This window comes from Gossypium hirsutum, chromosome D04 (assembly GCF_007990345.1).
Source record: "Gossypium hirsutum isolate 1008001.06 chromosome D04, Gossypium_hirsutum_v2.1, whole genome shotgun sequence".
NCBI classification, from domain to species: domain Eukaryota; kingdom Viridiplantae; phylum Streptophyta; class Magnoliopsida; order Malvales; family Malvaceae; genus Gossypium; species Gossypium hirsutum.
Window position 1 is genome coordinate 32,569,121 of NC_053440.1, and position 10,029 is coordinate 32,579,149.

The following is a 10,029-nucleotide window of genomic DNA, read 5'->3' on the forward strand; positions in this document are numbered from 1 at the left end:
GCTAAACGGATAATTTCATATGCACAAATTTACGATATCGTACTTGCTTCACATTATCAACCCTTATGTACATACACAAAAGATCAACTCAGCCAAAGGCCGGTAGCTCGTTTATCAACTGAGCGAATACTTATTTGTAAGGGCTCAACTAAATTCAAGCACATACGGAACATACCTCAATGTTGGGATGTTTCGAGAGTATTAACTGGAATTTTACAGCAAGTTCATTCATTCCCAAATCACGTACCTTCGGAATTTAACCGGATATAGCTCCTTGTTCAAATGCCTTCGGGACATAGCCCAGTTATAGTAATTCGCACAAATGCCTTCGGGACTTAACCCGAATTTAGTAACTCGCACAAATGCCTTCGGGCTTAGCCCGGAATTAGTATCTCGTACAAATGCCTTCGGGCTTAGCCCGGAATTAGTATCTCGCACAAATGCCTTCGGGCTTAGCCCGGAATTAGTATCTCGCACAAATGCCTTTGGATCTTAGTCCGGATATTGTCACTTAGCACAAGCCTTCGGGACTTAGCCCGGACATCATTCAAATAACCATGCACATTTAACAATAAATCATGGCCCATACGTATTTCATTTTCGTTAGCAAAACTCAAACACAAGACATTTATCATTCTTGCAAATTCGGCTCAATAGCCACACAAAGAGCATGATTTTAATTTGCTTAAAACATGATCTAATCACATCATAATTTAAGCTCTCTTACTCAAGAACTTACCTCGGATGTCGTCGAACGATTCCGATGGCTATTCGACCACTTTTTCCTTCCCTTTATCGGATTTATTTCCCCTTTGCTCTTGAGCTTAATTAAACAAATAAATTGATTTAATCATTTGAGCATCGAAAAGAGGAACATAAGGCACTTAGCCCATATTTATACATTAGACTTTAAAGTCACATACATGTGAAATCATGCATCAACTCAACATATTAACCCACACTCCCCTTTAGCCGATTGTCCTTACCTAGATATAGGCATCAATATGTTTGCCTCTAACCGAATTCATGCAACGCCAATCCATCTCATGTGGCCGAATATGCATGTCTACTTTGAGGCCAAATTATATTCTTAGTACCACATATAAATGACATACATTTTACTAACTAATGCATTACATATTATAACTCAATATGTATCCATCATTTAGTCCATAACTAAACCACCACCATATATAAACATATACTTTGGGGTGATATATATATGTATCATACCAATACATCATGTGCATATATATATATACAAGAGCCGAATCACAAGGCTAATTATAGCCATCTCATATATTTTCATCCCATACCCGAATGCACAAGTACATTATAATAGCTTCCAACTTAATTCATCATAAATTTCCCCCTTTTTTCTTCATGGCCGAATGCTCCTTCTACTTTCACAAAGCATGAATTTCATCATCCAACTTACAAGCTTACAATCTCATGAAGTTTAACCTCATGGTGCCTATCAAACTCTCACTCATTAGCTTCTATCATAAACCTCCAACAACACCAAATAAACATATACTTTGGGGTCTATGGTAGAACCAAGAAAGGAACTCATAGATATCAAGATGTGAGCAACTACCATTATTCATCTAAGTTTAGCATGAAACACAATCATCACCCTTATTAATCTTTTATAGCCGAAAACCATACTCACCCCCAAAATCGAAATTTCAACATGGTTTACAAAAATCACTTGATAACTCACTCAATATCAACTAAAATTTCAAAAGCTAGTACAAACTTCCTTACCTTAATAGTGACCTAAGATGACCGATTGCTTCACTCCCTTCTTCTTCCTTTCAATTCGGCCAAGAAGAACCAAAGAACACAACTTGTTTTTCTTTCTTCCTTAGAACATTCGGCCAAGGGGAAATGAAGAAAGATGGACACTTTTTTTTCTTTGTTTTCTTTCTTACTTTCACGGCAATGGGAGGGGAAGAAACAATTACACACATCCTTTCCTTTTTCCATTTCTTTATTCCCCAAACTTCTTATTATATTTTATCCTACATACCTCACTAGGCCAACATGTTCCCAACATGTTTCCACCCATAGCATGGCCGGCCACTACTTATTAGGGGGGAATTTGACATGCAAGTCCCCCCTTTTTCTCCACATGCACTAATAGGTCCTTACGCATTGACCTATCACATTTTAAAATTTTCTCACATAAGTCCTATTGACTTAATTCACATGCAATCGACTAAATCGAAGCTTGAAATTTTCACACATTCATAATTACATATTCTAGACAATAAATATCACATTCAAACATTTCGGTGACTCGGTTTAACGGTCCCGAAACCACTTCCCGACTAGGGTCAATTTTGGGCTGTCACAACTCTCCCCCACTTAAGAAATTTTCGTCCCCGAAAATCTTACCGGTAAATAGGTTTGGGTATCGTTCTTTCATCGAGCTCTCGGTTTCCCAAGTAGCTTCCTCGATCCCGTGTTTGAGCCATAACACCTTCACTAACGGAACCCTTTTGTTCCGCAACTCCTTTACTTCACGAGCTAGGATACGCATCGGTTCTTCTTCATAACTCATATCGGCTTGAATTTCAACCTCTGATGGGCTAATTATGTACGATGGATCAGATCGATAGCGTCGAAGCATCGAAACATGAAAGACGTCGTGAATCTTTTCAAGCTCAGGGGGCAAAATCAATCTATATGCAACCGGACCAACTCGTTCGGAGATTTCGTACGGCCCAATGAATCTCGGGTTCAACTTGCCCTTACGGCCAAACCTGAGTACCTTTTTCCAAGGCGAAACTTTAAGGAACACTTTATCTCCCACCTGATGTTCAATGTCCTTTCGTTTCAAATCCGCATACGATTTTTGACGATCTGTGGCTGCTTTCAGACTTTCACGGATTACCTTTACTTTCTGTTCGGCATCCTTAATCAAATCAAATCCGAAAATTTTACTTTCACCGAGCTCGGTCCAAAACAATGGTGTACGGCATTTACGACCGTACAAAGCCTCGTAAGGTGCCATCTTAATACTTGATTGAAAACTATTGTTGTAAGCGAATTCAATCAAAGGTAAATACCGTTCCCATGAACTACTGAACTCGAGGATGCAACATCTCAACATATCCTCAAGTATCTGAATTATCCGCTCAGATTGACCATCGGTTTGGGGATGAAAAGCAGTGCTAAAATACAGCTTGGTACCCAAAGCTTCTTGCAATTTCCTCCAAAATCGCGAGGTGAATCTCGGATCTCTATCCGACACGATAGAAATAGGTACCCCGTGTAATCTCACAATCTGAGAAACGTACAATTCAACTAGTCTATCCAATGAAAAATCCATACACACGGGGATAAAGTGAGCCGACTTAGTCAGTCTATCGACAACAACCCAAATCGCATCCTTCTTACTTGTTGACAATGGCAGTCCGGACACAAAGTCCATTGTGACTCGATCCCATTTCCACTCGGGTATCATGATCGGCTGAAGTAATCCTGAAGGCACTTGATGTTTCGCTTTCACTTGTTGACATATTAAACATCTCGAAACAAAGTCGGAGATGTCTCGTTTCATACCATGCCACCAAAACTAACGTTTCAAATCGTTGTACATTTTCGTACTCCCCGGGTGAATTGACATTCGGCTACAATGGGCTTCGTTCAGAATCATCGAAATGAGTTTCGAATTCCTCGGAACACACAAACGACTTCTGAACCTCAAACAATCATCATCATCAATTTGAAACTCCGATTCCTTGTTCAGAGCACACTCAGCCCGTTTTGCAACCAATTCATCATCAACTTTCTGGGCTTCACGAATTTGATGAATCAATAATGGTTTGGCTTTTAATTGTCTCGACGCATAGGCCACCACTCGACCTTCTTGCATCAATACGCAACCCAACCCAAGTAGGGATGCGTCACTATAAATGACAAACTCTTTGCCTGATTCGGGTTGCACTAAAATTGGAGCTTCAGTCAAATAAGTTTTTAGTTAATCAAAACTTTTCTGACATTTCTCCGTCCATTCGAACTTAACATCCTTTTGAAGTAGCTTCGTCATTGGTGTGGCTATCATCGAGAAACCTTTGACAAATCGTCGGTAATAACCGGCGAGTCCCAGGAATTTCCGAACTTCGGTAATATTTCTTGGAGGCTTCCAGTTAAGTATGGCTGAAATTTTGTTCGGGTCAACTCGAATACCCGATGCGGATACCACATGACCCAAGAAGCTAACCTCTCTTAACCAGAACTCACACTTACTGAACTTAGCATATAACTGCTTATCCCGCAAAATTTGCAACACCAGTCTCAGGTGCTCAGCATGTTCGATCTCATCTCTTGAATAGACCAAGATGTCATCAATGAACACAACTACGAACCGATCCAAATATGGTCTGAAGATCTGATTCATCAAATCCATAAATACCGCAGGGCATTAGTGAGCCCAAACGGCATCACTAAGAACTCGTAGTGACCATATCTCGTCCTGAAGGCAGTTTTGGGTATGTCCGATTCTCGAATTCGCAACTGATAATAGCCCGATCTCAAATCTATTTTTGAGAACTCTGTGGCTCCCTTCAGTTGGTCGAACAAATCATCAATGCGCGGCAACGGATATTTGTTCTTTATCGTCACTTTATTCAGTTGACGATAGTCAATGCACAACCTCATGGTTCCGTCCTTCTTTTTCACGAACAATACTGGTGCACCCCAAGGTGAGAAACTTGGTCGAGCAAAACATCTATCCGTCAATTCTTGCAACTGAGCTTTCAACTCTTTTAACTCGGTTGGTGCCATACGATACGGAGCTATCGAAATCGGCGTAGTCCCAGGTACAAGCTCAATACCAAACTCTACCTCCCGAACAGGTGGTAAACCCGGTAATCCTTCAGGAAAAACATCCGGGTATTCACAAACCACCGGCACAGATTCGGGTTTCTTGTCTAATTCTTTGTCATCCAGTACATACGCAAGGTATGCTTCGCACCCTTTTCTTACATATTTCTGGGCCAACATTGCTGATATTACAGCTGGCATCCCCTCCAAGTCCGTAGACTCAACTCGGATTACTTCGTTATTTGCGCACCTCGAATCAATAGTCTTGCTTTTGCAATTCACAACGGCATCATGCGCGGTCAACCAATCCAAACCAAGAATAACATCAAATTCATCAAACGGCAAAAGCATCAAGTCCGCCGGAAAACAGGAACCTCGAATTTCTAGGGGACATTTCTTACACAATTTGTCGACAAGCACGTAACGACCCAAGGGATTTGACACCCGAATTACGAACTCAGTAGACTCAATAGGTAAAGTCTTACTGGATGCTAAGGTTTCACATATGTAAGAATGAGTAGAACCGGGGTCAATCAAAGCAATTACATTAGTATCAAAGAGAGTAAAAGTACCGGTAATAACATCAGGTGAAGAAGCATCCTCGCGGGCACGTATAGCATAAGCTCTAGTAGGCGCACGAGCCTCAGATCTGGTCGTAGCATCTCTAGATCCTCTCTGACCACCACCAGCATTGCCCGTATTTCTAGATGGTCTACCTCGAGCAGTGGTAGCACCCGGTTTCCCACTCTGATTTTCATTCTGTTCAGACAACCTCGGGCAATCTTTAATGAAGTGGTCAACTGATCCACACTTGTAACAGGAGCGGTCAGGGAATCTACAACTCCCCGAATGCCATTTACCGCAATATCGACATTTCGTTCTGTCTCGACGTTCATTCCCAACACTGGCGACCGAAGTGCCTCGTGTGCCCACAGGGGTCGATCACGATCTCGTCTAAAAAGGCCCGAAGTGCCTCTCGACCAGCCCACATCATCTCGAAATTTCTTCGATGCCTGTTGAAGAGACTTTCCCGAAGATCTTTTACGAAACTCTCCAGTTCCCTCATCAACTTTTTGTTTTTCTTTTCTAAGCTCTTCGGCTTTACAAGCTCGCTCGACAAGTACTACGAACTCTCGTATTTCAAGAACGCCAACGAACATTTTTATATCTTCATTCAGCCCATCCTCGAAGCGTTTACACATGATAGCCTCGGACGAAACACATTCCCGAGCGTATTTGCTAAGTCTAACAAATTTTCGCTCGTAATCAGTAACCGACATGGAACCTTGCTTAAGCTCAAGAAATTCCTTCCGTTTTTTATCAACAAATCTCTGACTGATATACTTTTTCCGAAACTCAGTTTGGAAAAACTCCCAAGTTACTTGCTCTCGGGGCACAACAGAAGTCAGAGTACTCCACCAATAGTAGGCAGAATCACGTAGCAAGGAGATAGTACACTTTAGGCATTCATCGGGTGTACAAGATAGCTCATCGAGTACCCGGATAGTGTTGTCCAACCAAAATTCAGCTTGCTCGGCATCGTCGCTATCCGTAGCCTTAAATTCAGTAGCCCCCATGTTTTCGGATTCTGTCAACTGGGGGCTTATTTGACCTTATTTGGTCAGTTACCGGAGGTATTGTAGGTGCGGGGGTGGTATTAGTCGGGAATGGAGGTTATGGAACAGCCGTATTAGTTCGAATGTATTGGTTGAACCAATCATTCATCACGCTATAGAAAGCTTGTCTAGCTTCATCATTCGGGTTACTAGCATTAGGTTGAGAGTTCGCCGGCGCTGTCCCTTGTGCGGGAGCAGGCGCTACACTCTCAAGATCATCAGCTACCTCTCGGTTGGGATCGGGATCCATTACTATAAATAAACACATTTACAGTTGTCAGAAATCACCACACTATCAAGTAATCACATAAAATGGCATGTATAGCTAGACCCAACGCATTACGGTAGTCCTAGAATCGACTAAACCGTGGCTCTGATACCAATCAAATGTAACACCCCGAACCCGAGACCGACACCGGAATCGAACACGAGGTGTTAACAGACTTTAAACCCCTTATAAAAAAATTTTTCCAGACACTGCCAATCTGCGTACTAGTCGCTTTAAAAATCATATCTTGAGTTTCACAACTCGAAAATCAGTTTCGTGATTTTTCCCTGAAACTAGACTCATATGCCCATCTACATATTTTTTTCTAGAATTTTTAGTCGGGCCAATTAGTACAGTTTATTAGTCAAAGTCTCCCATGTTACAGGGATCGACTACACTGACCTTTGCGCATTACGACCTGGATATCTCCCTGCACAGAGCTTCAATACTGATGTCGTTTGTTTCTATAGAAACTAGACTCAGAGAGAAATCTATACATATATGGTATGACTCCTAATTATCTCTGTTTAATTTATAGTGAATTTCCAAAGTCGGAACAGGGAATCCAGAAACCGTTCTGGCCCTGTCTCACGAGAACCTGAATATCTCTTAACATACTGTCCGTATGATTGTTTCGTTACTTTCCTATGAAAGTAGATTCATCAAGGTTTGTTTACATAATTTATTCACTATTTAATTCCCTTCCTACTATTTTTAGTGATTTTCCAAATCTACATCACTGCTGCTGTCAGCATCTGCCTTTAAGGTAAACTTTACCTATTTCATGGTTTCCATGATTCAACTAGCCCTTTTTGCAAAAATAGCACAATTTATGATAGTGATTAACCATTCCTATGGCTAATCCTTTGTCAAGCATATCCACACCGAATGATTATAACATTATACTCAAACACATATAAGCCATTTTCGCATGGCTATCCAAAATTATACAAGTCCAAAGGGTCCACGACCCACAACAAACGGGTAGTCCTATACATGCCATTTCGAAGTTCAACCAAAATTGTACCAAAAGGGGGCTTTGATAGTGTGGGCGACTTTGACCTCAAGATCCCGAGTCCGATAGCTGGAGAACCCAAATCTATAAAACAGAGGAGCAATGAAACGGAGTAAGCAATTTATGCTTAGTAAGTTTTGAGCAAGGAATTCCAGCACAACAAAAGTATAGCATTCATATAGCTAAACGGATAATTTCATATGCACAAATTTACGATATCGTACTTGCTTCACATTATCAACCCTTATGCACATACACAAAAGATCAACTCAGCCAAAGGCCGGTAGCTCGTTTATCAACTGAGCGAATACTTATTTGTAAGGGCTCAACTAAATTCAAGCACATACGGAACATACCTCAATGTTGGGATGTTTCGAGAGTATTAACTGGAATTTTACAGCAAGTTCATTCATTCCCAAATCACGTACCTTCGGAATTTAACCGGATATAGCTCCTCGTTCAAATGCCTTCGGGACATAGCCCGGTTATAGTAATTCGCACAAATGCCTTCGGGACTTAACCCGGATTTAGTAACTCGCACAAATGCCTTCGGGCTTAGCCCGGAATTAGTATCTCGTACAAATGCCTTCGGGCTTAGCCCGGAATTAGTATCTCGCACAAATGCCTTCGGGCTTAGCCCGGAATTAGTATCTCGCACAAATGCCTTCGGATCTTAGTCCGGATATTGTCACTTAGCACAAGCCTTCGGGACTTAGCCCGGACATCATTCAAATAACCATGCACATTTAACAATAAATCATGGCCCATACGTATTTCATTTTCGTTAGCAAAACTCAAACACAAGACATTTATCATTCTTGCAAATTCGGCTCAATAGCCACACAAAGAGCATGATTTTAATTTGCTTAAAACATGATCTAATCACATCATAATTTAAGCTCTCTTACTCAAGAACTTACCTCGGATGTCGTCGAACGATTCTGATGGCTATTCGACCACTTTTTCCTTCCCTTTATCGGATTTATTTCCCCTTTGCTCTTGAGCTTAATTAAACAACTAAATTGATTTAATCATTTGAGCATCGAAAAGAGGAACATAAGGCACTTAGCCCATATTTATACATTAGACTTTAAAGTCACATACATGTGAAATCATGCATCAACTCAACATATTAACCCACACTCCCCTTTAGCCGATTGTCCTTACCTAGATATAGGCATCAATATGTTTGCCTCTAACCGAATTCATGCAACGCCAATCCATCTCATGTGGCCGAATATGCATGTCTACTTTGAGGCCAAATTATATTCTTAGTACCACATATAAATGACATACATTTTACTAACTAATGCATTACATATTATAACTCAATATGTATCCATCATTTAGTCCATAACTAAACCACCACCATATATAAACATATACTTTGGGGTGATATATATATGTATCATACCAATACATCATGTGCATATATATATATACAAGAGCCGAATCACAAGGCTAATTATAGCCATCTCATATATTTTCATCCCATACCCGAATGCACAAGTACATTATAATAGCTTCCAACTTAATTCATCATAAATTTCCCCCTTTTTTTCTTCATGGCCGAATGCTCCTTCTACTTTCACAAAGCATGAATTTCATCATCCAACTTACAAGCTTACAATCTCATGAAGTTTAACCTCATGGTGCCTATCAAACTCTCACTCATTAGCTTCTATCATAAACCTCCAACAACACCAAATAAACATATACTTTGGGGGTCTATGGTAGAACCAAGAAAGGAACTCATAGATATCAAGATGTGAGCAACTACCATTATTCATCTAAGTTTAGTATGAAACACAATCATCACCCTTATTAATCTTTTATAGCCGAAAACCATACTCACCCCCAAAATCGAAATTTCAACATGGTTTACAAAAATCACTTGATAACTCACTCAATATCAACTAAAATTTCAAAAGCTAGTACAAACTTCCTTACCTTAATAGTGACCTAAGATGACCGATTGCTTCACTCCCTTCTTCTTCCTTTCAATTCGGCCAAGAAGAACCAAAGAACACAACTTGTCTTTCTTTCTTCCTTAGAACATTCGGCCAAGGGGAAATGAAGAAAGATGGACACTTTTTTTTTCTTTGTTTTCTTTCTTACTTTCACGGCAATGGGGAGGGGAAGAAACAATTACACACATCCTTTCCTTTTTCCATTTCTTTATTCCCCATACTTCTTATTATATTTTATCCTACATACCTCACTAGGCCAACATGTTCCCAACATGTTTCCACCCATAGCATGACCGGCCACTACTTATTAGGGGGGAATTTGACATG